The sequence below is a fragment of the Panthera leo genome, chromosome B3, assembly GCF_018350215.1.
Source record: "Panthera leo isolate Ple1 chromosome B3, P.leo_Ple1_pat1.1, whole genome shotgun sequence".
NCBI lineage: Eukaryota > Metazoa > Chordata > Mammalia > Carnivora > Felidae > Panthera > Panthera leo.
The window spans coordinates 119,613,156-119,638,012 of NC_056684.1; the positions used below are offsets into that span (position 1 = coordinate 119,613,156).

The following is a 24,857-nucleotide window of genomic DNA, read 5'->3' on the forward strand; positions in this document are numbered from 1 at the left end:
AATTTCCGTATGGATCCAAAAACCCTTCTTGTGCTAGTATTGCGGCCACTGTGTACAGACAGGTGCTTGCAAATGTTAGCGACGTGTGACATCTAATTTATCCTTGTACTTCCCAGTATTGAACCTTAATAAATATTTTTAGGGCCATCTGGGTGGCTCTGTCGGTTAAGTCTCTGGCTCTTGATTTTGGCTTAAGTCATGATCTCTCGGCTGTGGGATGGAGCCCCGTGTTGGGCTCCTCACTGACAGTGTGGAGCTTGCTTGAGATTCTCTCTCTCTCTCTCTCTCTCTCTCTCTCTCTCTGCCCCACCCCCTCTCAGAATGGATAAGTAAACTTAAAAAATATTTTTAGATATGTCAATTTTGATAAGGAATAGACAACAAAATCGTAAAATAATATAGCTTATTAGTCTACGAATTTGAAAGAGCCAGGTTTCCCAAGATATAAATTATTCACCCAGGATAAGCCTAACAGAGCTCGATGACCTTATCACACAGGTGTTTATCCCATCCCCCGATACAAGCCAGGGAAAGGAGATGTTCTGTTCTTGGTGAGCTACGTGTTTCCCGTATATAATCTCCAGGGTACATTCTGGCTGACATGATGAAGCTCATAAGGCATTACCCAAGGGCGTGAAGATTTATTTGACAGCTCGGCTCTTGGAGCCTGACAGAATGTGAGACCATGGTTCTCATTTGGGCTTTCCCGTCACCGGCAGTTACCATAGCAGGTGGGGCTCCTGTTGCTAGTAACTTGACCATGGCACTGTTTCTCAGCTGCTTTTGAAAGGTGTTGAAGACCCTTCTCTTGCACTGGCCAAAGCACTTCTAAGGGGTTTTGAGGAGAAGCAGCTCAGGAACTTTTCACGTAGACCAGCCTGCTACATGGGACCTGCACCTTAGAGCTTTCCAGTGAAGGGAGTGGCTTAGGAAGCAGGAAAGGGAACCGGACCAGAATCAGAGTGGGGCTGGTAGAGGCCCGATGGGGAAATGAAGCTAGGAAAGGGGAAGGTGTAAATGAATCACTGTGTGTCAATAATTGACTTAAGCCCCTCCTCTCTGCTCCCGGCTGGGGGCAGGAACTCACTCCTCTGGCTCCTTGATGGTGTCCTCACTGCTCCCCAACCTCTCCTACCTGCCCCAACCCACCACGGTCAAAGTGGCCTTTCTGAAACCCAAATCTGCTCACCCCACTGTGTAAATCTCTTCAAAGGCTCTTCATTTTTCTCTCCAGAGAAACCACATACGCTTTCCATGAGCTGGGGCCTGCGTATCTCTCTGGCTTAGGTCAGATAACAACCCTTTCAACCCTCCCTGAAGGGGGTCTCCTCTCACCCCCTTCATCCCACCCCCTGACACCTTAAACCTTCTTCGGCTGCTTGCAATCCCGTACATGTGCTAAACTCTCTTGTCTTCCATGGGTTTGCATGGACTGTTCCATCTACCCGGAATGCACTTCCAGTCCTTTTCTCCCCCCCTGAGCTTCTTTCAGGCCTCAAATCAAGCATCACCTTCTCCAGGAAGTTGTGTTAACCCCTCCACGCCTGGATCAGACACGAGGCTCTCCTCTGGCATCTTTGCTTCCCTCGGCCAGAGTGCTTAAGTGCCTTGCAGTCTGTCCTGACCGGACCATGGGCTTCTAGAAGACGAGGACTGGACAGCTCCTGACCCGGCCCACTGCTCAGCCTGTGACAAGTGTCTGCTGAATGAATGACTGAATCCGAGCAGAAGCCACATTTCCGAACTACGAGTTCCCCAAACGTCATGAGGTGTAGGGATAGGGACAGGGTTGGTAGGACATGTCGACGACGTTGAAGAGGAGAGGGAAATCTGGGAAATCTGGCCCCAAGGAAATCTGGTCCTGGGAAATCTGACCACGAATGGCACCAGTGGGCCTGTAGGCGTCTGGCTCTGAAGCCGAAGGCAGAGGGCCCGTCTGGCCTCAGTGCTGCGTCTTGCAAACAGGCCTGTGGCTCCGGGTGGAGCAGTTCGCGTGCTGTCTGCACTAGCATTTCTCAGCACCCTCCCCACAGTCTGCTCCCGTCTGCCTTTTCTGCGCTCCGCCCCACCGCGCATCTGTGGTGGGAGGGGGCGCAACTTGCATTTGGACCTCAGTGTCCCGCCTCCACCCACGCGCGCCCTGCGGTCACACCGAGAACTGCCGAGGTAGCGGTGATTCTGGCACGACCCTCAGGATCTACAGCTCCAGCCCACCGGGCCAGCTGCTCCTTCTACCAGGCCGTGCCCTGGAGAGGCTGGCCTCGGACACAGGACAGAAGCCAGCATTCTGAGCGCCTCACACTTGGCTGAATTAGGCCAGGCCAGCTCGGGTCAGGGCATTTAGCTCAGCAGTTCTGCTGGTAGCGGGCACTTAGATATTTCTGAAGAAACGGAGACAGCAGTAGAAGAGGCCTCATACTATAAATCAGATTTCAAATGCAGTGAGGGCGGCTCTTTCATTAAATCCCCGAAACACCTTTCATACAGGAAATACTGTTCATCGTCACTTAATTCATCCGTCTTAATACTCACATTTTCATTTATTGGGCTTTATTAGTCTACTTTTTCTGTGCTCTCAAGGCATCGCTGCCCCCAATATTTGCATTTAATTCCGTGTTGGAAGCTACCTACTGATCTTCCAAAGACGACTCTGTGTGTGCGTGTGCGTGTGTGTGTGTGCACATGCGTTGTCCTGAGTCCTTTGTCCCTGTTCTCAGAATTGTCCCGTGATATTAGAATGATAATGCTATTAACCCAGGAATAAACCGGCTGTGGGGGAGGTGACAACATAACTGGCATTTTCTGGGAAAGCAGAATTTTAAACAGTGCCTTTTTTAGGCTCCTGAATCCTGACACTCACCCTGCTGTGACAGAGAGGGGCGGCAGAGAGCCTGCCTGAATGGGAGCCTGGGGGAACAGAAAGGAAAGGCCATCTGTTGGCAGTTCCACAATTTTAGGACAGCTGCAGGGGTTAAAGGCGCTCCCTCTAAATGAGATGACACTGGGCCACGGAGGGGAAGGGGGAGAAGATTTTGCAGTTGATGACGAGGAGGAGAGGGGACTCGGTTTACACCGTGGGTGGGTAGTAAGGAGATTATCTGTAGTAGGTACTATTACCATCACTGGGAAAGGCATGGGTTTTCCCTGCCAAGAAACTGATAATGAATTAGAACACCTTCCAGGGATCAGAACAAGTTACAACAAGATATTCTGTGCTCAGTATATAAGATATTTCAAAATCAGTCGTGCATTCAGGTTTATGGGGCACGATGAGTGAGAAATTGTAGAAGATCTCATACTTGGAATTTATTTTGGTTTCTTTTTAAAAGTCACATGAGGGGGGCGCCTGGGTGGCTCAGTCGGTTAAGTGTCCGACTTCGGCTCAGGTCACTATCTCGCGGTCCGTGAGTTCGAGCCCCGCGTCGGGCTCTGGGTTGATGGCTCAGAGCCTGGAGCCTGCTTCCGATTCTGTGTCTCCCTCTCTCTCTGCCCCGCCCCCGTTCATGCTCTGTCTCTCTCTGTCTCAAAAATAAATAAACGTTTAAAAAAAAATTTTTTTTAAATAAAAAAATAAAATAAAATAAATAAAAAAAATAAATAAAAGTCACATGAGGGGTGCCTGGCTGGCTTAGTTGGGAGCGCGTGAAACTCTGGACCTCAGGGTTGTGAGTTCGAGCCCCACGTTGGATGTAGAGATTACTTAAACAAACATTTTTAAACAACTGAAAAAAATACGAAAAGTCACATAACGGGAGTAGGGCGCCTGGCTGGCTCAGTCCATAGAGCATACGATTCTCAATCTCAGGGTTGTAAGTTTGAGCCCCATGTTGGGTGTAGAGATTACTTAAAAATAAAATCTTTTTAAAAAAATGTTTGTTTATTCTTGAGAGAGAGGTGAGGGAGACAGCATGAGTGGGAAAGATGCAGAGAGAGAGGGAGACACAGAATCTGAAGCAGGCTCCAGGCTCTGTGCTGTCAGCAAAGAGCCCGACGCGGGGCTTAAACTCATGACCCGTGAGATCGTGACCTGAGCTGCAGTCGGCCGCTTAACCGACTGAGCCACCCAGGAGCCCCCATGATGGGTATTCTTACTACCCAAATTTTACAGATGGGGAAATGAAGCCACAGAGAGATTAGGTACGTGCCCAAGACCACACTGCTAGTAAATGGAAGAGACAAGATTTAGACCTAGGCAGCCTGGCTCCAGCTCCCAGACTCGTAACCACTCTTCTATACCAGCGTGTGCCCTCTTCAAACTGTCTGATGATGGCATACGAGGTGTGCGTTTTACCTCAATGCATAAGAAATCCTTTCCAGTATGTGGAAATCCTGTACGAACGTCAGCATGGCCTCATCATTAATAAATGCTTATGGATCCGTGTCAGTCATGTTTCTCAGGGCTTAGCAGCAACTCCACAGAAGACTCAGAGTAAGTCTTATTTCTTGATGCCCTGACCCAGAGTAGTCAGCAAGTGATCCCTTTATTTACTCAATATATGATTATTGAGCACTTATTCTATACCAGGCACACCGACTAGGCTCTGGAAATAAAACTGAGACTAAGGCATAGTCCTTCGCCCTCAAGGAGCATGTAACGCCTGGACATCTCTCAGTCAGTGGCCAACAGGTTAAAAGCACGACAGCATCCTAAAGGCTAACGGTCACCTGTTGCCTATTCGCTACCCCCTCAGATGTGGGGGCAATTCCTGTTTGCCGGAGACCTTGCGGGCAACCCAACACCTCAATGGGCCGACACCTCTAAAAGTCACCCGCGTCCAGAAGTGTTTTCCCAGCAGTTCTGAGGGCTTGAAGTTCTTATCAGGGGAATGACATGGAGCGACGGTAGTAAAGACAGACAATTGTGAAAAGAATGTGTAGCGTGAACCTACGGTGGCTTGAATACAAAGAATACATACATGGAAAGGTTTAGGGGCTAGTTTCTAGCGAGCCACTCATGGAACCGGAAAGTCTGAGGGGCGATCCTCTGTCAGGCAAGGCTTCATCTAGGAGCTCTGGGACCCAGCTCTCGAGGGAGAGGGTCAACTCCACAGAGAACACGGGGATTGAGAGCGGGGAGGGGTGATCCCTGGGGTGGCGGGTAGAAGCAAGAATGAGTGTTGGGTGGCAAAACAAGAGGTCTATGCCATCAACTAAGCAAACTGTGCAGTTCAGAGGAAGATCTGATGGGGCCATAGCTCCTCAACTCACTTGCTCTTCCAGAATTTCCTAGTAGGTATCCCTCCCATCCACACTTACCCTGCTGTAAAGCGAAGACATGGCAAACTTTCCTCATGCCCAGGCTAGGGCAGATTATGAACAACTGTCTATATTGGGAGTAGCAGGGACTAGTGATCAGGAGGCCTGTGCAGGGAGGAGCAGGTGAGAAGGAAAGGCTTGCATATACTGGAGAAGTTCAGTATACACCTGTCTCCGTGGGAGTGGCAGCTTTGTGACTGTCTTTTAGACATTGGACAGAAGCCTGGAATTTCAAACGCCCCCCAGGGAAGGCAGATCAGTGCAGTGGCTGATTCACCAAACCAGAAACTAGTGCCCGCCTAAAGGGGGCGGCTGTCACCCCCTATCACCGTCTTCCTCCTAGGGAGGCTGTAAATCCAGACTGTGGGCTAGAACAGAAAAATATGTCAGAATCTAGTCTGTGGACCCGTCAGGTTGTGATGTCTGCTAGGAGCCATATTGTCACAGAGCCAGTGAAAGTCCCTTCTCCACTTGTACAATTTCAAATCTGTGTGCTAATCTATGCGCAAATCAACAAATACCCAGTGACAACCCGTGCCCAAGTTCAGCCCTTTGATCTACACTATCTAACTAAAATCTGAAAAACACCGTGTGGGCCTCGAAAGGAGAGGGAACATCACTGTGAGAACTGTTCTTTCATTTCCTGGCGGGGGTGTGGTTAAATTCACAACTTTCGGTGTGACACTAACCGTCGGAGGGTTTTACATTCGATTTCCTGTTTCCTTTTCTCAATAAAGAAAGGAAAAGCACCCCCCTCCCCCGTGGTAGTAAAGGTAGGCCGAGTTCCATAGGAAGACACCATGGGGGTTCCGATTTGGCCACAAGCAAAAACAAAACGTCACCCGAGACCTGGTAAATAGCAACATGCCAGAAGACTGTGGATCGTATGGTTGCCTGGGATTGTTTTGATCATCGCCTGCAGCAATTTTCCACGGCACCCTTGGCAGACTAGTGACCAAAGTCCTTTACTTTTGAGTGGCTGGAACCATTTCCCGTGGAAAGTTTAGAAAACAGTAATGGTGGTAATGATAATCACAGGAGCTGTAGTGTGCCAAGGGCTGTGAGTGAGTGGGCATGCCTCACATGGCTCTGATCTCACATAAACGCTCCAAGAATGCCCCCCATTTTCCAGAAGGAAATGGAGATTTGGAGGATTTTCGATAATTTGCCCAAGTCACACCACAGGTGAGGGAGCTGGAGTTTCATTCTTTGTTTTATTCTCGAATATTGATTCGTCACCTATTTATTGGCCAGGCACTCCGAAAAGATTGATAGATGAAAGTAGCTGGGCTCAAAATGACTCTCACTTGCCGAAAATGATCTCTGTGCAGAGGTACCATTTGGAATATTTATCTTGAGTTTTCTTTCGTTTTGTTCAGACACCTCGTGAGTGTCTACTGTGTCCACAGATCTTAGGCTGAGTGCTGGGGGGACTGCAGTGATCCCGACTTTTGGAGGCTTGTAATTTAGTTGGGAGACAGAGCCTGTGCAATACGACACTTGAATAATCACACAGGATCATGTGTGTTTCAGAGCCAGAAGTTCAGAGGGTGGAGTTCAGAAAAAAGTTCAGAGGGTGGAGAGACTTCCTTGGGCTGGAATGGGTGGGACAGCAGAACATTAAAGAAGGTCTTTGAGGGATGAAAAATTGCTGAATGGCCAGGACACCCTCAGTAGGTGTGCAGAAGAAAAGGGCAACGCACAGCACAAGCCATGGTGTAGATGGGGAAAGGATACGGCGATGCCGTATAATTTGGTGGGTAAGCATGCAATCTGGGCAGTCACATCCTACGGTCTCAGGTGTGAATCCAGGCTTGACACCTTTCTACTTGTATGATCCTGGATCCATTATTTAACTTGTATGAAGCCTCAGTTTCCTAACCTGGGAAGGGGGCATCATGAGTGAAATGAGGCAGATAAAGCAGGCTCTGGCACATGGGAGGCCCCTGTTGTAAACTTGGTCTCTTTGTGGGGCGGGGGGGGGGGGGGGGGACCTCGGGGCTGTTCCATCTGAATAGTGGAGACAGATATGTGGCCAACCTGAAACCATAACGTAAGAGCCCCAAAGGGGACTGGAAACTCTACAGCCATGAACTAAAAGCAGCAGGCATCAGCCCCAGAATCGGATAAAGCCACCAAACCACAAATGTGCTGCTCAGGTCTTTAAAGTTCTACGCCAGGGCAAGACCTGCTGTAACTTTGTGTGATGGAGTCAAACCACACCTTTTTTTTTTTTTTTTTTTCATTTTCTCATCAGACTTCACAGGAAATATACTCCTTTGTTCAGATGTGAGATAAGGTACCCCCTCGCCCTGACTCTCCTTTGTGGCATTAACTCACCCACTGGGTCGCTCACTTTCTATCCTAGGCCCGTGTCATCATCAGCTTATATTTAGCAGGCACGTGGGTTTGTACTGCTCTTAGGTTAGAAGTCAAACAGAAGTTAAATCTATTAAGACATGGTTTGTCATCAGACTGAGATGATAGTCTAAGAAGAGGAGGTGAGAGTCTCCGGGGGGACTCAGCCAAGGGGGGGGGTGTTTTTATAAAAGGGCTATTTGTTTTGCCCTTTAACTTACGATGGAATTAAATTAATTACATCTTTAGCATTTTAGCTCACAAATAGGATTTAGCGATCCTCTACACTGCTGTTGCTCATTAATTATTTTAGCTTTCATGACTTTCGACCTAACTCCTGTGCCCCACAGAGAGGATCTATACCGAGGTGTTGACAGTGATTTCTCAGCAGCTGTTACAAATTAATAGCTTTGGCCGCCTTCCCAAGTGGACCCATTAAAATTGTCAAGAAAATTGGCTTTAAGGAATTACCCAAAGATCCCTGACCTAATCTAATGGGATTTCTTCCCCATTCTAGGAGCACCCACTCCTGAATCTCTTCAGGAAGGACTACATAAGGATTGACAGTCAGAGGATATGAGAGGAGGAATGCAAACGGTAACCCAGTTGGAAGTAGCTTACAGCCAGTTGTCAACAAGATTTTCTCATATCCAGAGAAAAAAGGATGCAAAGAGGGAAGAAACTACTGCAACAATAACAATGCCTAACATGTATTGAGCATTTACCATACCCATCCCATGCATTCTCTTTTTGACCTCTTAACAGCGCTGTTACGGAAGGGACTATTGCCATCCCCGTTTTCAGACAAGGAAACTGAGGTACAGGAAGCTAAGACAATTTGGAAGATAAATACTTTGCAAGTAAGTGGCAGAGCTAGGATTAAAACCCAAGGAGTCTGGCTCCAGGGCCGGTGTTATTAAATAATACCAAGGTGTGTTTACGTGTTATTGGGAGGAGGTGGAGGGAAATGAGGTGCTATAAAAGGGCCAGGAATAGAAAGGTGCCTGGAGGGTTTTGGCTTTGGCCTTGTATGATGCCATCCTAGTCACAGCACAGATCCCAAGCCCAGATGGACAAGTCTCACTTCCAGCCATAGCACAGAACCCAAGCCCTGTCTGCGCAAATACCCAGAAATACGACACTCACGGTTTTGTACTTAGGTAGTCTCTGCCTCCATCCTGCTCTATGCTTGGAGGGTCAGCAAGGTTCCAGCCCAGTTTTAGGCTTTTATATGGGATCTAGTTAGCCTGAGGGAATTACTGGAACCACCTCTGGCCCATGTTGCTCTAGACTGGCCAGTCAGAATCTGGGGGCCAACATCAGATCACACTTCTGGAGGACCCAAGGATCCCCAGTAAACTGGATTTGGGGGCCTTGAACCCCCCAGTCCAATATGGAAATGTCTCAAGACTTCTTCCCGTCCCCATGTCCCCACTGATTCAGAGGACGGGTCCTCACTTTGCTTTAGATAGTTAAGAGAGCACACTCTTGGAAGTCAGCCATTCCTGGGTATGAATCTCAGTTATCGCCCGTCGAGACTTGGAGAAGCTAACTTCTCTGAGCCTCCATTTTTCATCCAGCAAGTGGAGATAATAACAGAACCTACTTCATAGAGTTGTTTTAAGGATTAAATGAATGAATCCATATCAGCCACATAAAGCACGCTAAGAGCTCAATAACTGTGGGCAACGGTAATTATCTACACCTCGTCTCCATTGAAGAAATAATTGTTAAGTGTCTCAAGTCCACAGTGCACATTATCACATCCGGTAGGGAGTGGCCTTGGAGAACAAAGCCTGTGGCCTTGCCAGGCCCTGCAGCCATGTGGTCGGGTCTCTCTGGTAGAGGAAATGGTTTCATCACCTGGCTGTCTAGGTCAGGGCCACTTTCTTCAGGGAAGGGCTCTGTGGCCTTGCCTGCTGGACATGACTCAGCCCCCCCACCTGGCTCTGCCACCCCTCAGTGTGCAAAGGAGCGGAGAGAGGCACACGCCTGCCTACCTAGTTGAACGCTCTTTCCTGACAGAACCTGAGTGTAGTTGTGCAAGGTTTTGCGCTTGTGCCCGGGGCAGGTAAGGATCCCGTGGAAGCCAGTGCACTTCTGAAGGTGCACTTCCTTTTACTGACCTGGCTGCATGACCATGACTGTCACCTTCACCTAGGAAATGCCTGTCTTTCCTCGAGTAAAGGATGAAGGGCGAGGGTAGTTTCTAGGCTTGATAGAAAGGCCCTTTCGAGTTGACTCGGGAGCCTCCTAAGTGTCAGGCTGACAGGGTAGGGACTGGGGGCTGCGTCTGTGTCTGCTCTCCATGACATCTCTAACCCCTGACACAGCGTGGGCCCTCTGGGAACGTCTCTACCACATCGCGGTTGAGCACACGGGTTCCAGAGCCGGACTACCTGCTGTGGAATCAAGGCACTGTTGCCTATTAGCTGGTGACCTCTGGCAATTCCCTTCCCCTCTCTGTGCCTCTGAGCCTCGTCTGTAAAAGAAGATGATAATAACAGTACTCACCTACTCACCTCTTTAGGTTGTTTTGAAGCCTAAACGAGTTTTCATAAAAACGCTTAGAACAACGCCTGGCGCCTTGTAGCCTAAGGGTTAGCTGCTATTTCCCACGTGCTAGAGATTTCAGTACTAGATAAAGGCTCAGGTAAATAAGTGGGCAAAGCCAGAGTTCTAGACTAAGTATTTGACCTTGAAGTCTGTTCTCCTTGAATGTCATCACCTTGTCTGAGAAGAGTCCTTAGTTTGGGTGGTTTAGGAGAGTCTAGATTTCAAAGTAGAACCCAATTGTCAGGCTTTGGATTTTTTGTTTTAGACCCAGGAGTCATGGTGCCCATGGGTACTAGGTATCCAGGGTTATCCGGCCCAAATGGACATAATCAACCATCCCCTGGTCCTGGATCCCAGGATGATGGGAGTCTGGTAAGCCTGCCCTTTGACCTGAATCTGAATGACGTTAGTAATACAGGAATAGGTAAAATGCCAGCCACACCTGGCTGGCCCATAAAGAGGAAATACTTCCCACACCTTGCTTTTGCACACTGAGGGCCCCCAGGTAAAGGCATCCCCAGTGCAAGCCGCTTGCTTTAATACCTGGGTGTGTCTGCAGGAACCACCCAGTACAAACCGGAGTGAACCTGCTGCCCTTTCCCCTCTGAGCTGCCAAGTCAAACAGAACACAGGGAACACAAATAGAATCATCATAATAAACCGGTTGTTGGAGTCAGACACAGGAGAACCCACTCCCTGGCACTGCCACCCCCTCCACGGGTCCAGACAGGATGAGGTGCTAGGAGGGCTGAGGAAGGTGCGGCCTGTGGGCATTCCTGCCCAGCAAGCAACCCTTTGGCTCCTCTGGACTCAATTGCCACCCACGTGGATCTCTGCGGGAGCTGCCTGCCAAGGCTGGGAGGGAGGAGGGTCTCCCCTTCCTCCGGGGCCCTGGATTGACGGGAAATGCCCTTCCCACCCACTCAACTTGACTAATGCTGCCGCTTGTCAAGGAAGGGAACTCTTTAGACACATTAAAATCCTAAAGGCATCTGAAGTTTGGAGGAATTCGTGCTGGACGTGCCTCTCTGCAGGGTCAGACGTGGGGGAGGAGAGAGGGGAAGGAGGAGGGGCCAGGCCCAAGTGACAGCTTCAGATGAATCTGGCAGAACTCTCCAGGTGGTGCCCTCCCTAGCCTGGGGCAGGTCAGAGTCTCCCAGAACTCGCCCGAACTTTTCTGCTGCCTGTGCTCTGGGGCATGTCTCTCTTTGTCTCTTGGATCTCAGGCCAATGAGGAAATATAGGTTAATCCCAGGAGGCAGGGATGGGATCCAAGTTCTTGCTTTGTGGTGTCAGCACCTTTTCATGAAGTTCTAGCAGATCTCACAAAAGATCTTCAGTCTCCCCTCGGCCTTTTCTTTTTCGTAGGTTGGGGAAAAAGGGCCAGAGTCTCCCCGGAGAGAAGTAAACTTGCCATGTGATCCCAGTAGAGGTTTTCTGTGTATTCCACTTCGTCCCAGGATGCAGGAAGAGCAAAAGCTCTGAAAACTGACCCCTGGATTGGAAGCCTGGCTCTGTACTCCATCCTCGGGCAAGTTACTTAATTGCTGGAGCCTTGGTTTCTTCAGGTGTCAAAATGGGTATAAAAAGCTCTAGTTCACAGGGAGGTAGAGAGGATAAAATGAGGTGCCGTAGATGGGGACATGCTAGACGCTCCTGGTACATCAAAGGCCTAGATAAATCTTGCCTTTTTCCCTTCTCACACCCTCTCTGTCAGCGGCTTGCTGGGACCTTGATTGGCCAGAAGAATAAGAAGAAAGACCTAGAGAGAGAGAGACAGAGAAAGAGAGAGAGAGGATCTCACAGTAAACAAGACGGTCTCATTCTAACTTAACTCTGAGTTTCAAGTAGGGACATTAGTAACCACTTTTTTTCTAGGTGGTAAGATTGGTCATTTATGTGCCTCGGGGTAAATCATAGCAAAGCTTTCCTTTCCCATCTGAAACAAAACACAAGCCACTTCATTACCAGGCCCAAACTGATTCAATCTAATCTACCCTCAAGACAGGACTTCCCATTTACTTGAACTTGAGGTTTCCCTCTTTTCCATTTGTCTTATGCTTTAGGTGCAGTACTAGGGGTGGGGAAAGGGCAACTGAAACTCCCAGGGGCTTTAGCTTGACTATCAGTTGTCAGAAAAAAGTTGAAGTTATCATGACTCCCCTGAAAATGTCAGAACTAGTAGGTCGCTCCCTAGCCCATGGTCCCGTAATAAGCAAAATCTGCCTAATGCTTGGATACGTGGCACGAATCTCAACTACGGTCTGGGGACTTTTTTTTTGAAGTGCCGATGATGACTTTATTCTGCTCACTGTGCCCTTCTTCCCGCGTTTGGCCTACATTTACAAAAGGCTGCCATCCTCTGCTTAGTAAGGACTAGACAGGAAAAACATTATGGTGGAGACGGGTGGATGGGACAAGGGTTTGGGGAGTGCTGATCAACTGGGTAGACACTTGGGGAGTGGCAACAGAGTGGGAAGGGAATTAAGGGAGAACTGTTTAGAGAAGGGTGTCAGGGAAGTGAGTAATAGGTAGGTCAGAGGATGGAGAAAAGGAATATTGAAAGAGAACGGATATGCTCTGTGGGCAGGTGGTAAAATATCTGAATGGGAGCCCAGGCAGGGCTAGCAAGGAGTAATAGGGAGGGAACTCGGAGGTGCTGATTTGTCAGAGGAAAATGGGATTGGGTATGCTCCGGTGGAGGATTGGAGGGATCCCAGATCAAGCCCAGATGCCATTCATTTTAATGAAATCCTTCTTTATGCTTCTGCCATTGGAAACACACACCATGTGCTCATCCCAATGACTTATTATTTTTTTTAAAGCCCTGCACTTTATGGTTGTGACTTTGCTATGTGCCTTACTGTTTTAGTTTATTTTTTAGTAATCTCTGCACTCAATGTGGGGCTCAAACTCACGACCCCGAGATCAAGAGTTGCATGTGGTCTTCCGAATGAGCCAGCCATTGGAGGCACCCAATGGCTTATCTTTTTTAATGTTTGTTTGTTTGTTAAGAGAGAGAGCAGGGGAGGGGCAGGGAACGGGAGAATCCCAAGCAGGCTCTTGCTCAGATCAGAGCAGAGCCGGACACAGGACTCCATCTCATGACCTGATCATGACCTAAGCCAAAATCGAGTTGGGCGCTTAACCTACTGAGCCACCCAGGCGCCCCTGCGATGGCTTATTTTTAATTCAAGAACATAATAGCCCCTCTGCTTTCCCTCAAAAAATTAGACACAATGTAAATGCAGCTAGGCTGGATAAAATTCAAAGTCTCAGACCCTTCAGCTGTGCCTTATCATTCCAATGTTATAGAGCAGTTGCCTTCATACAGTCATCTTAACCCCTCACTCCTGATACTGAATCTCCTTTTGTTTACAGTTGTTCTGCACCCTTCCTATAACTTTCGAGAGACTCGTGTGAGGAGAAAGGAGGCTGGCACCCTGAGATTTCTCACACTCCGCTAGCTTGTATACCCAACACAAAATTAAGCAATACAGAAATCAAAGCTTCTCTTCCTATTGGCCTGGGTTCTTCAGGCCTTCCCACTTTTCAGTATCCAGTCCTCCTGGATTTCTAAATTTTCCCTCCCTTTGGGAGGATTGTTCCTTGAACGGGGTTATTAGATCGCCTCCCTCAAGTCTTCAATAAAGCGCCAAGGCACGATAACGTGCTGCTTTTAAAGTATAAACGACATCCAAGCTTCTGATTCCCTTGATTCTGGAGTCGACTGCAAGCAGTGGGAAAGTTTTCTGTGCTGGGTTTTGCTCCTGTCTCCTGGGTCAGGCAGTTTGGCCAGTGGTTGTTCTGTGGGCTGGAGGAGACTGCGGTCTGGGAGGTCACCCTGACAATTACCGCCAACTGAGCGTGGAGGGAGTGGTCTAGGTTTGGCCCTCAGTCTGGAGTCACAGGCAGCACAGAGATCTTGGCTCAGGACCCGGGGCTGAGGCGTGCTGGGACAGCCTTGGGGGTGTCCTGGCTTTCCAGGGGCTGGGGAACCCTCTCTGGCCCGGGGGCGGGAGACGCTGTTCCAGAATCTGTTCTGGCTCCACTGCAGTCTCAGCACTTTCTAATTCCAGCGCCAAACAACAACAGCCGCCCAGCTGCAGCCATGGCAACAGGCCCCGCCCACCAGACCTCTTTCCGAGCCTGCAGCACGTGACCGCAACGTCTGCGTCGCTCCCTCCGCCTCTGGCGCGGCGGGAGGGCGGGGAAGTGCGGGGATGACGTTTACTCAGTCGTCTCCATGGATATAATGCATAGACGTCAACGTCGCCCAGTGTTTAGTGTGTAACGTTCCTCCGTCTCCATGGGAACGTCAGGCGGCCAAACACCAGGCCCCAGCAACAGGCTTCTGATTGGCCGAGTCTTCCAAAGGCGGAGCTTCGTCGCCCGCGCCAGCTCTACCGTGTTGCTGTTTTGGTTGTTTGTCTCCCATTTGTTTATTTCTCAAACAGATCCTGGAGGCTGAGGTCTGGATCCGTCGCCAAGGATGAGATCCAGGAGAAAACGTGCTCAACGTGCAGCTTGCATTTACAGATTATACAGCCTCAAGATGACATAGGCCCTTTGTGACCAAGTCCATTGTGAGAGTCACGGCCCTCAGGCCTGGCGGCTGTCACGGCCCAATATTTGGAGTTACATCCCCGACCCTCCCCCACTTCACACCTCAAAAATGCTATTCCCCTCTCAGCCTCATCCCCGAGACTGTGTTGCCTTCACAGTTACACTTGTTCACCCTCCCAGAGCAGTCAGGGCCTTCCGTACCTAATGCCAGGATTCAGTGCTACCCCCTGCAGGATTTGGCTACGGTTTCCCGTCTGGTCCTAATTCTGTTGAATGACATCATTTATCCGTATTCCTACCCAGAGATGCCCAGATTGCTTGTACCTTGAGCAAATACCAAAGGATCCCAAAGGATAGGGGTTGGTACTTGTATTCATGGACTCATCGAATCTTACGCTTTTCTCTTTGCCTATTTTAATTCGAAACGAGGAGGGGGGCACTTGACTTCTCCAAAAGAAATAGAAATAAATTGAGGACAGAGATGGGGGTGGATGGAGTGGGGGAGAATTCTGATCTGAAAATCTCAGATTTCTTCATATATGAAAGTAATACACTGATGGAGTTAAACGTTCGGAGGCACAAATAATGTCTCCAGAAACAGTTTTAACCTTACCCTGAGCTCCCACCAGTGAAGCCAAGTTAATATCTGGCAAGAGATAGGGATCTAGCCTCAGGGGTTTCAGTCAAGTTGTGCTTAAAAGAATGCCTTAAAATCTTTAGTTATGGTGTCAAATATAATAAATCTTCACCAGCTCATGCACATACAAGTCTGAAATGTTGCATAAAAGGTTTAGATGACCCGATAATATGTTTTCAAAACCCAGAAAGGGAGAGAGAGACACTGATGCAAACCTCAAGTTAAAAATAAGAAAGTAAAATTACTTTCACAGATTGGAATTGATAAGAAGGGCATCTTGTTCTCTCTGCTCTAATCAGCCCACCACCTCCTGTCCCCTTTATCTGTTCTGGGGAAAATCCTTGCTAAGTGTCCTCCCTGGCACTCCTTGGCCAGCTTCTAGCCTACAATTTCCTTTGGAGATATGAATGAAATTGGAAGCCTGCTCAATACAAATAGGACCAAAGGGCACAGCTATTTATTGTAATGAACTTCATTCTGATTAAGTCACAGAGACTGCAAGTGCTTACTATTTACCCAGTAAATATATTAAATTGCCAGGCAAGTCTCCCTCCTGTCCTGATGCTGCCAAGACATATCTGAAAGTCTGATATAAGATCATTTTTAGACCATCGAACATCCCTTTTGAATTCTATCATCTGTCTTTACATTTCTAGGAATACAGAGCATCTTGGTCTCCGAGAGCCTATCTACCTGGGTTGCAAAGAAAGAGTAATAATGAGACAATATTTACACTGTACCTTGAAGATGGACCTGAAAAGCTAGGAGGGGTGACTGAGGGCGTTTCTCAGTGTGGACGAGGAAGAGGGGAGTATGATGGAAAATGACAGAATTTCTAAGTACCTAGATTTGACTCTAGCACATGAGCTGGATTTTATGATTCTGTTGAAAAGCACCAGTTACAACCTCAAAGCTTCCACGTCCTTCTCCATCCCCCAGGCTTAGTTCTGGAACTTTCTTCCATTTATTTATTTATTTGTTTGTTTATTTATTTATTTATGAAGGAGAGAGAGAGAGAGAGCATGAGTTGGGGGAGGAGCAGAGAGAGAGGGAGACACAGAATCCGAAGCAGGCTCCAGGCTCTGAGCCATCAGCACAGAGCCCGATGCGGGGCTCGAACCCACAAACTGTGATATCATGACCCGAGCCAAAGTCTGACGCTTAACCGACTGAGCCACCCAGGCACCCCTTGACTTAGTTCTTTCTTTTTGTTCTTTTGACCATGACCCAAACATGGTTGTGGGCCATAGAGTGTGGCAGGGGAGTTTTTAATCCGGGAAATACCAAATAGATGATAGTTTCGATGGTACTCAAAGCAACAGTTGGTTTCCTATGTGTCTACATGCACACACACATGCACAGACCCTCCTGCCCCCGGGGTTTGTCTGAGCTGCTCCGCTTAGCTGACCAAATTCAACCTAAAGACCGTGATGTCCTGCTCTGCTGCTGAGTTCCTCAAACGGCAAGAGGACTAAATTCCTCCAGCATATTTCCTCGCCTGTAACATGGGATCTGGAGAACTTACTGACCCTACATGTTTGCTCAGCCCTAAGAGAATTACAATGATGGAGCGGTTATTACTTGGTACTGTGGGAATACCAAATGGCATATAAATGCTTGATTATCATTAATGGGCACTATTTCCCCCCAACACCTTCCCATCTTGGTGTTGAGTGGAGCCTGCACCTGCCAGGTTTCCACAGCAGACAGGCTTGTCTCAGGCCCGGAGGAGCAGCGACCCACCTGGCCTTCCAAGACCCAAGTGCACATCATACCTCTTGCACATCCCAGCTGTGACTGAAATTGAGCTCTTCAACTCACACTCCTCCTGTCTTCAGTTGTAGAAGTGAAGATATTGTGGGGCACCTAGGTGGCTCAGTTGGTTGAGCATCCGACTCTTGATATCAGCTCTGGTCATGATCTCGTGGTCATGGGATCGAGCCCCACGTCAGGCTCTGTGCTGAGCGTGGAAGCTGCTTGGGATTTTCTCTCTCCCTCTCTCTCTGCCCCACTCTTGTTCATGCTCTCTCACTCTCTCTCTCTCTAAATAAATAAATAAACATTAAAAAAAATTATAAAATGAAACAAAGATGCTGCTACCTTCCCTGCTTACCTCTCAGCACTGTTATGAGGGTCACACTAGGGAATGTTCAAGAAAGGGCTTTGAAAACCATAAAGCAGAAGGCATTCAAGCTTAAAAATGTTTTACTAGACAAGGTGACCTATAAGTGGAACAGTGTCAAGGTGGGCTTGGGTGTCATTCATAGGCAGGCTGGATGAATGCCTACCTGTGCGATCTGATACATCCCATGTCAGGGCATGCTCCCTCACTCTCCCTAAAATTCCATTATCAGTGGAATATGCCTTTGGAGTCAGCATCTACCACTCTCTTCAAGTCTTAGGTTGAAAATACAAATTCTTTGATGAGTGAGCAGTAAACTCCTAAAGTTTAACATAAATTAGGTTATCAGACATGTTCCACCCTGACAGGTGAGACAGCACCACATAAGAACACTGGGATCTTAGGTGGGTCTGAAAAACAGGATCCTGGGAGCCTAGGGAACATTATTCATTTTAATCAAAGTTGCCCCTCCAAGTTGTGCCATTTGGTGACAGAGGATACTTGGAGCCCACCCAGCAGATCTGGAGCGCTACTCATACATGAAAAGGAGAGACTCTTCTCCCTGTCCTTACCCAAAGCCTCTGAGGCCACTACAGCAATCCAGGGGTTCCCACACTGCTGGATTTTAGGGGCTGGCAAAGTTTTTTAAAAGTTGGTGAACTGGCGTGGGGGAGGGGCACCAGTCAGTTGAGCGTCCAACTTGGGCTCAGGTCATGATCTCACAGTCTGTGAGTTTGAGCCCCGTGTGGGGCTCTGCGCTGACAGCTCAGAGCCTGGAGCCTGCTTCAGATTCTGTGTGTGTGTGTGTCTCTCTCTGCCCTTCCCCTGATTGTGCTCTCTCTCTCAAAAATAAATTTAAAAAAATTTTTTTTAAAGTTGGTGAACTTGGATGTCTGGGTGGCTCAGTTGGTTGAGTGTCTGACTCCTGATTTCGTCTCAGGTCATGGTCCCAGGGTCATGGGATCGAGCTCTGCATTGGGCTCTGCTCTGAGTGTGGAGCCTGCTTGAGATTCTCTCTCTCCCTCTGCCCCTCTTCCCCATTCACTCGCTCTCTCTCTCTCTCTCTTTCTCTAAAAGAAAAAAAAAAGTTGGTGAACTGACATAGGTTGTCAGCTCTCAATTGTACCAAACAATCACCATTTGTTATCACCATCATTTTATAAATAAGAGGACATTTTAACATTAACGAAAGTCAGAAAGACATAATCTAAGACTTAGGGACAGCTCTTTTAAATTGAATGTATATAGCTCTGTGAAAACTCCTTGCTTTGTCATTTTTTTCCCTATCTTCCTCTGACAGTTCTATTCCTTCTTTAGTCTCCATGGCGTATCGTTGACAGTGGTAGCAGACAGAAGCATCAAGGAGAAGTAAAAATCGAATTCAAGGGTTGATTAATTTTCCTAATCAGACTGACCACTTCTTAAACCACGTGCCTTTGGATCACCAGTTTCTGTGGCAAAGGGGTGTGACACAATCTCACCAGGATGGGGAAGAGTGCAATACAATGGTGGGAATATAATACTTTGCGTAGTTCCTTTGGAATTACACCCAGTCTGGGTGGGTCAGTTTGTTTCCAGTTGGTCTGATCCTTGCTTGGACCAGGCCCCACCCACCCAAACACTTCCAGGTTTACGTGAGGAGGTGGGATTTTGACTGCTCTATGCCTGTTCAGCAAGATCAGATGGGGCTGAGTGGTGAAGATCGGCATGTTCCCCGGAGGAGGGAACAAGCCTGCCTTCCAACTGGTGTCCCAGGCAGGTGCAGGAGACACTGGCAGAGCCAGTTTAACCAGCATCTCGGGCAAGGTTTGGCCCATACTTTTTTCCTGCTTGAAGTTTCCTCTAGCAGAAGTGGAAACGCTCTTCTTGGCAGGTTAGCTCAGTTAGAAGTGGCAACACTCTACGTGTTCTGCGGCTGTATAGGAACTGAATGCAGCCAGCATTATAGCACTGTATATATTGCTGATAGAGATATCACTATATATATTATTATATATTATATATGCTTTCCTTCCAAAACCCAGTGTAAACAGAAGCTGAGGCTATCATTTAATTCTAAGCAATTTAAGAATAATTAAAGCCCACGAGACTTTCTCTCTCATCAGTAACTCCCTGCTAGATACCTAGGGAAATAAATTCACTTATTCAGGTCACCAGGGCACTACCTACCTACTATACTGGGGAGAAAACTGCACAATTATCTATTGTGGAGTAGTGAATTATAAGATCATTATTTAAAGAGATGTATTGAAACTACTCAGCCAAAATGGCATAATAATGTATCATGGCACTTTGGTGAATATTAAATAACGTAACGATATCTGTAAAACATTCAGCACAATCCCTGGGCAGCACTCAATAAATATTAGCTACTGTTATTTCCATTTATTCGAGAAGTATTTTTTGAGCAGCCGATACATGGCCAGAAACCATATTATGGGCTTGCGAGTCCATCATGGGTGAAATAAGCAGGATTTCTCTCCTTCCGGAGTGGAGAGACAGACACCGAACAAACTCAATCAACAATTAAGGCCTACTCATACGAGGCCTTCTGTGGGCGTTTGGGGGTTCATCAGATCCCAAAGATCCCAACCTTTGTAGAACGGATCTCTTAGATATCAGCCCCATTGTTTTCTAAATAAGTATGCATTATTAGAAACAGTGATCAGTGCTATACATGCAAAGCCTGGGGCGAGCGAAAGACTTCTAGAGGGTTCCTAATTCAAGCTGGGTGCTCAGGATACAACATTTCAAGTTTGAAACCTGGATAAGAGTAGGTTTAGCCGAGGAGGAGAGAGGGAGATGGGGGCAGAGAACACAGGTTTAACACTAGTAACTCACATTTAATTCGTGCTTTCCGCGGTACAATGCCTTTTCACAAACGTCCTGCATCAGAGGTTTGCCACCGGAGTGAATTTAGTCCCCAGCTCCAGGATGCATGGCAGCAGCTGCCTACTTTGCTCCTTTCCAGGAGGTCACCAACGTTTGACAGTTGCTGCCTCAGTTTTCCTTGCTCTCCATTGCCTGGAATAGTTAGTATCAGTTACAACAAGGATGACTGCTGAGGCCCGAACGCAGCTTCCTTTACTTGTAATGAAAGCCACCCTCGTGCCCCCAGGAATGTGTTAGCAAACATTCGCTGCTGGGTTTAAATAATCAAGTATGGGCTGAATAATAATCAGTCTCCGAGGGCTGAGCTGTCTTCTTTCTCCAAAACATACATAATCCTTTAGCCCACTTTTCCCTTTGCCTCCTGAATTTTCTTGCCTTCAGGTTTCAACGCTCCTCTTATTCCTACCAGCAAGTTCCACAGCCTGGCTCATATTCCAGCTATGAAATAGTTCACATAGTTCTGGGTAGACATAATATTTACGGGAACTGAAGATGGGCGGATTCTGATAACGGCTTGTGGAATAGCCTTCAGTGCAGTCAAAATAACAAAGAATTTAAGAAACTAATGCGTTGAGACTTTTAGTCTCCCATAAACTTCCCAAATGTTCTTACTTAAACCCTGTGGAAGTATCAGCAGAATCCAGGGGAGTGTTGCCCTGGGTGAGAAAGAGTGGTTTGTTCAGCGTTCTGCTGTTTTACAGCACAAATTCTGAGCCGAATTCTGTTTATTGTCAATAGCTCTCTAACAAAGGGCAAAATGGAATGTGCCTGTTTTCAAATTCCTGTGAAAAAGGGTCCTGGAAGACCTCAGATCCTGGTCTAGGGCAATTTGCGTCACTGTTTTTCGGGGCTCTGCATGAAGACTCTAAGCTGTTGAGAGAGATCTTACCAAACATCAACGTTAGCGTGGAGCCACTTATCAGAAGGATCTATATAGGTTGTTACTGCATAAAAACGAAATAGAACTAACTGTCCGTGCCTGGTTCGAAGTACAGTGATGGCTAGGGAGGAAAGTAAACCGGGAAGAGCTGGGACATTTCTAAATTTGGTACCATTGATCCAAAATTTGGTGTGTATCATCCGGGGGAGGGAGAGATGGTTCGGGGGCAACTCAGACACTAGAGCTTGTGGTGCGCATTTTAAGGACAGAGGGTTGCTGGGTTCAGAGGTGAGGAAAAGTCAACGGTTATGTTTCCCAGTACTTAACTACACTGGGAAGCATTTCCTCTGCCCAGAATGCTCCGTTTCTTGTCTTCCCGTGGCTGGTTCCTTCCTGTCATTTATTTCTCATCACAAAAGTCACCTCCTTCCACCTAATCCAAACACTCACAACATATCTCTCCATTTTAATTACCTGCTAGCTTTTATCTGATATTTTGGGTTGTTTTCTTGTTTATTGCTAGACTACGAGCTTTGCTTTAATAGGAAGCTTGTCCGTTTACTATGGATTCCAGCAACTAGCACATAGTAGATACTCAATAAAGATACTGAACGAAGAATAAGGAATAGGATAATTGTCCCTGTACAATTTGAGTCATGAAAAAATTAACTTTGTAGAGGTCTTACCTAGTACCTGCAGGTAATTTTCTGGTTCTTATGCAAGATAATAATAATTTGAGGTAAATGAAGCCCCTTTCATCCCTGGCAGGGATTCTGAAACCAATGGAAAAGTAGAAGGTAGGATAGAGATTTCTGATAAGACCACAACTAAATTGGGGCACTTACATGTCTCAAACTCTTGATTTTAGCTCAGGTCATGATCTCACAGTTTGGTTTGTGGGACCAAGCGCTGTGTTGGGCTCTGTGCTGACAGCACGGATCCTGGTTGGGATTCTCTCTGTTCCTCGCCCGCTCGTGCTCTCTCTCTCTCTCTCTCTCTCAAAAATGAATAAACAGACACTAAAAACAGAACACCACGACTAAATTAATCTCGAACACCGCGGGGCTGCTTGATCTAAACATACAATCTAGAATCACCTCATTTGAAGCTCTTCGGTATTCTCCATCACTAGGGTTTTTTTGTGTACTTCTCTGGTCATCTTACCACACGGGCCAGAAACGGGTAAGACGTGTTGAAATATTCACTGTGGCCGGGAGCTGCTGTTTGGTAAGCCTGCTGATCTGGGAGGCCAATGAGTGGAGTGCTGCTTGAAAACACCAGGTTTTCTCCATTTCCCCAGCCTATTTCACAACGTCTTGCTTCACTCTTCTCCAAGTTCCAAGCTCAGACAGACACCAGCTGGATGAACACCAGACTTGGATGGCAAAGTCACAGTAGCAAATGAACCCCCGAAGTCCCGCCTCCTGTGAACTGTCCCATTCACGACAAACAGAGGCCAGGAGAAAATGAAGATTCTTCACCCGCAGACACCCTCTGGGCAGGTTCCCCACAGTTGATTCCAAACCACCTGATCAATGTGGAAGAAGGAATAGAATGGTTTGGCCAAACTGTGCAAATGAAGAATCCTGTCGGCTGATCCCATCCACGGAGCTAAGCAATCCTGAACGGGGCAGGAGTGCGTGGTCCTCTGTTGTAACCTTGAAGTTCAGCTCCAGCCCAGATAGGGCTGATGTAGGCCCTGCAGCCAGGCCTCAGGTGATCGTGTGGTCTGCGATACTCCAGTCCTGTCCAGTGCAAGTCTTACAATCAACAAATACTGACCGAGCCCTAGCCACATGCCCAGTCATGGCTAGATTGCCCAAGAAGCCAAGTAAGAACATGCTGGGGCCAGGGCAGGGCCAGGGATGGGGGTAAGGGGCATTCAAGAAAGAACTGGGAAAACCGTAGCCATCATTCTGTTTATTGAGTACTTTGCTGTTGTGCAAGGCACTGTTTCTGGCACTGGGGAACCCGCAATTTTTCCCTCCCGCATGAACTTACATCCTGGCCTTATTTCAGCATACTTGTGAGTTTTAGCTTTTGAAATAAAATTTTATTTTGCAATTTAATGTTGTTTTTATTTTGAACCCCTTGGGAGAGTACCATCGTCATTTTAGTATTGGGGCCATAAAAATTTTATTACGGTCTATTCCCCGTGCTGTTAAACATACAAACAAAAAGTTAGGTTTTTAAACCTTATGCCCAAATATTTTCTTTTTTTTTTTTTTTTTAATTTTTTTTTTTTAACGTTTATTTATTTTTGAGACAGGGAGAGACAGAGCATGAACAGGGGAGGGTCAGAGAGAGGGAGACACAGTATCTGAAACAGGCTCCAGGCTCCGAGCTGTCAGCACAGAGCCCGACGCGGGGCTCGAACTCATGGACCGTGAGATCATGACCTGAACCCAAGTCGGCCGCTCAACCGACTGAGCCACCCAGGCGCCCCCCAAATATTTTCTAAAAAAGTCACTTGTCGTATTAACTTCAATTTGTGAAAAAGAAAAGATTTGTGGGAGGGGGCGCGCTGCACTTGGGTGACTCCGTCAATTAAGCATCCAACTCTTGGTTTCAGGAATGATCTCATGGGTGTTGAGTTTGAGCCCCACACCGGGCTCTGCAATGAAGGCGAGGAGCCTGCTTGGGATTCTGTCTCCCTCTCTCTGCCCCTCCCCCACCCACTTTCTATCTCTCTCTCTCTCTCTCTCTCTCTCTCTCTCTCTCTCATAAATAAATAAATATTCAAAAAGAAAAAAAGAAAGAAAGAAAGAAAGAAAGAAAGAAAGAAAGAAAGAAAGAAAGGAGAACCTATCCCAGACAGATTGTCTCATTGTGCTGATCACTGTTTCTGAAGGGGGTGGTTGTGGATTTAAAACTACAGGTAGTGGGAGCATTTAGACAGCAAATATGATGGGTGTATGCAGTTCTAAGAATGGGTGTACCCATGGGCTTTGGAAGCATTTATATTATTATGCCTGATAAAGCAGGTGCTGCTCAGGATTTTGGTTCCCCTCACCTCCGGAGAGTACAGGTAAGAAGTCACCCATCGAGCCCCTTTATCCAAAGAGAGAATCCACGCTGCCTTCTCTGAGCTTTCTGTTTACTGTTCATTCTTTCCTCACACATTTATTGAATGCTTTCTAGTGTCACGAAGCTAGGCACCAAGGGTAGTTTCCTACCGAATGAGACAGATAAGCCCCCTGCTTTTGTGGAAATCATGGCCTAGTAGAGGCAGACAATGAAAAACGACATAAATAAAACAAATAGGGTACCATGGTGCTAAGTCCTGGACAGAAAATGACAGCAGGTAATGTAACAGAAAGTGACTGAGGGATGCCACATTGGACGGGGGACGGGACAGGCTTCGTGGAGAATTTGATATTTGAGCAGGCATTGATCATGGGGAAGAGTCAACATGTTAAGATGTGGGGGGAAGAGCGAGCAACAGATAGAAAGTCTCAGCTACAGACCCAGCTTGGCAGGTTTGAGGAACAGGAAGAAGGCCAGCGTGGCTGGAGTGGAGGAGATGAGAGAAAGTGTTTCAAGATGAGGTCGGAGGGTTAGGCAGGGGCTGGGTCATACACTTGGTAGAC

At 47.4% G+C, this 24,857-nt stretch overlaps 1 long non-coding RNA gene across 4 annotated transcripts in view; it reads right to left on the minus strand.

Moving 5' to 3' along the window:
* LOC122222953 overlaps positions 1-23,467 on the minus strand; it is a 44,820-nt gene extending 21,353 nt beyond the window's left edge. Inside the window, exons 1-3 of one of the 4 annotated variants that reach the window (XR_006203959.1) lie at positions 22,365-23,467; positions 20,337-20,519; positions 7,249-11,932 (exon numbers count right to left, since the gene is read on the minus strand). This is a non-coding gene — a long non-coding RNA (uncharacterized LOC122222953). Of the gene's footprint in view, positions 1-7,248; positions 11,933-17,378; positions 17,417-18,532; positions 19,411-20,336; positions 20,520-22,364 lie in introns of those variants that run through there. The other 3 variants (XR_006203958.1, XR_006203957.1, XR_006203956.1) reach the window with 3 other exon arrangements.
* Between the last annotated feature and the right edge of the window lie 1,390 nt (positions 23,468-24,857).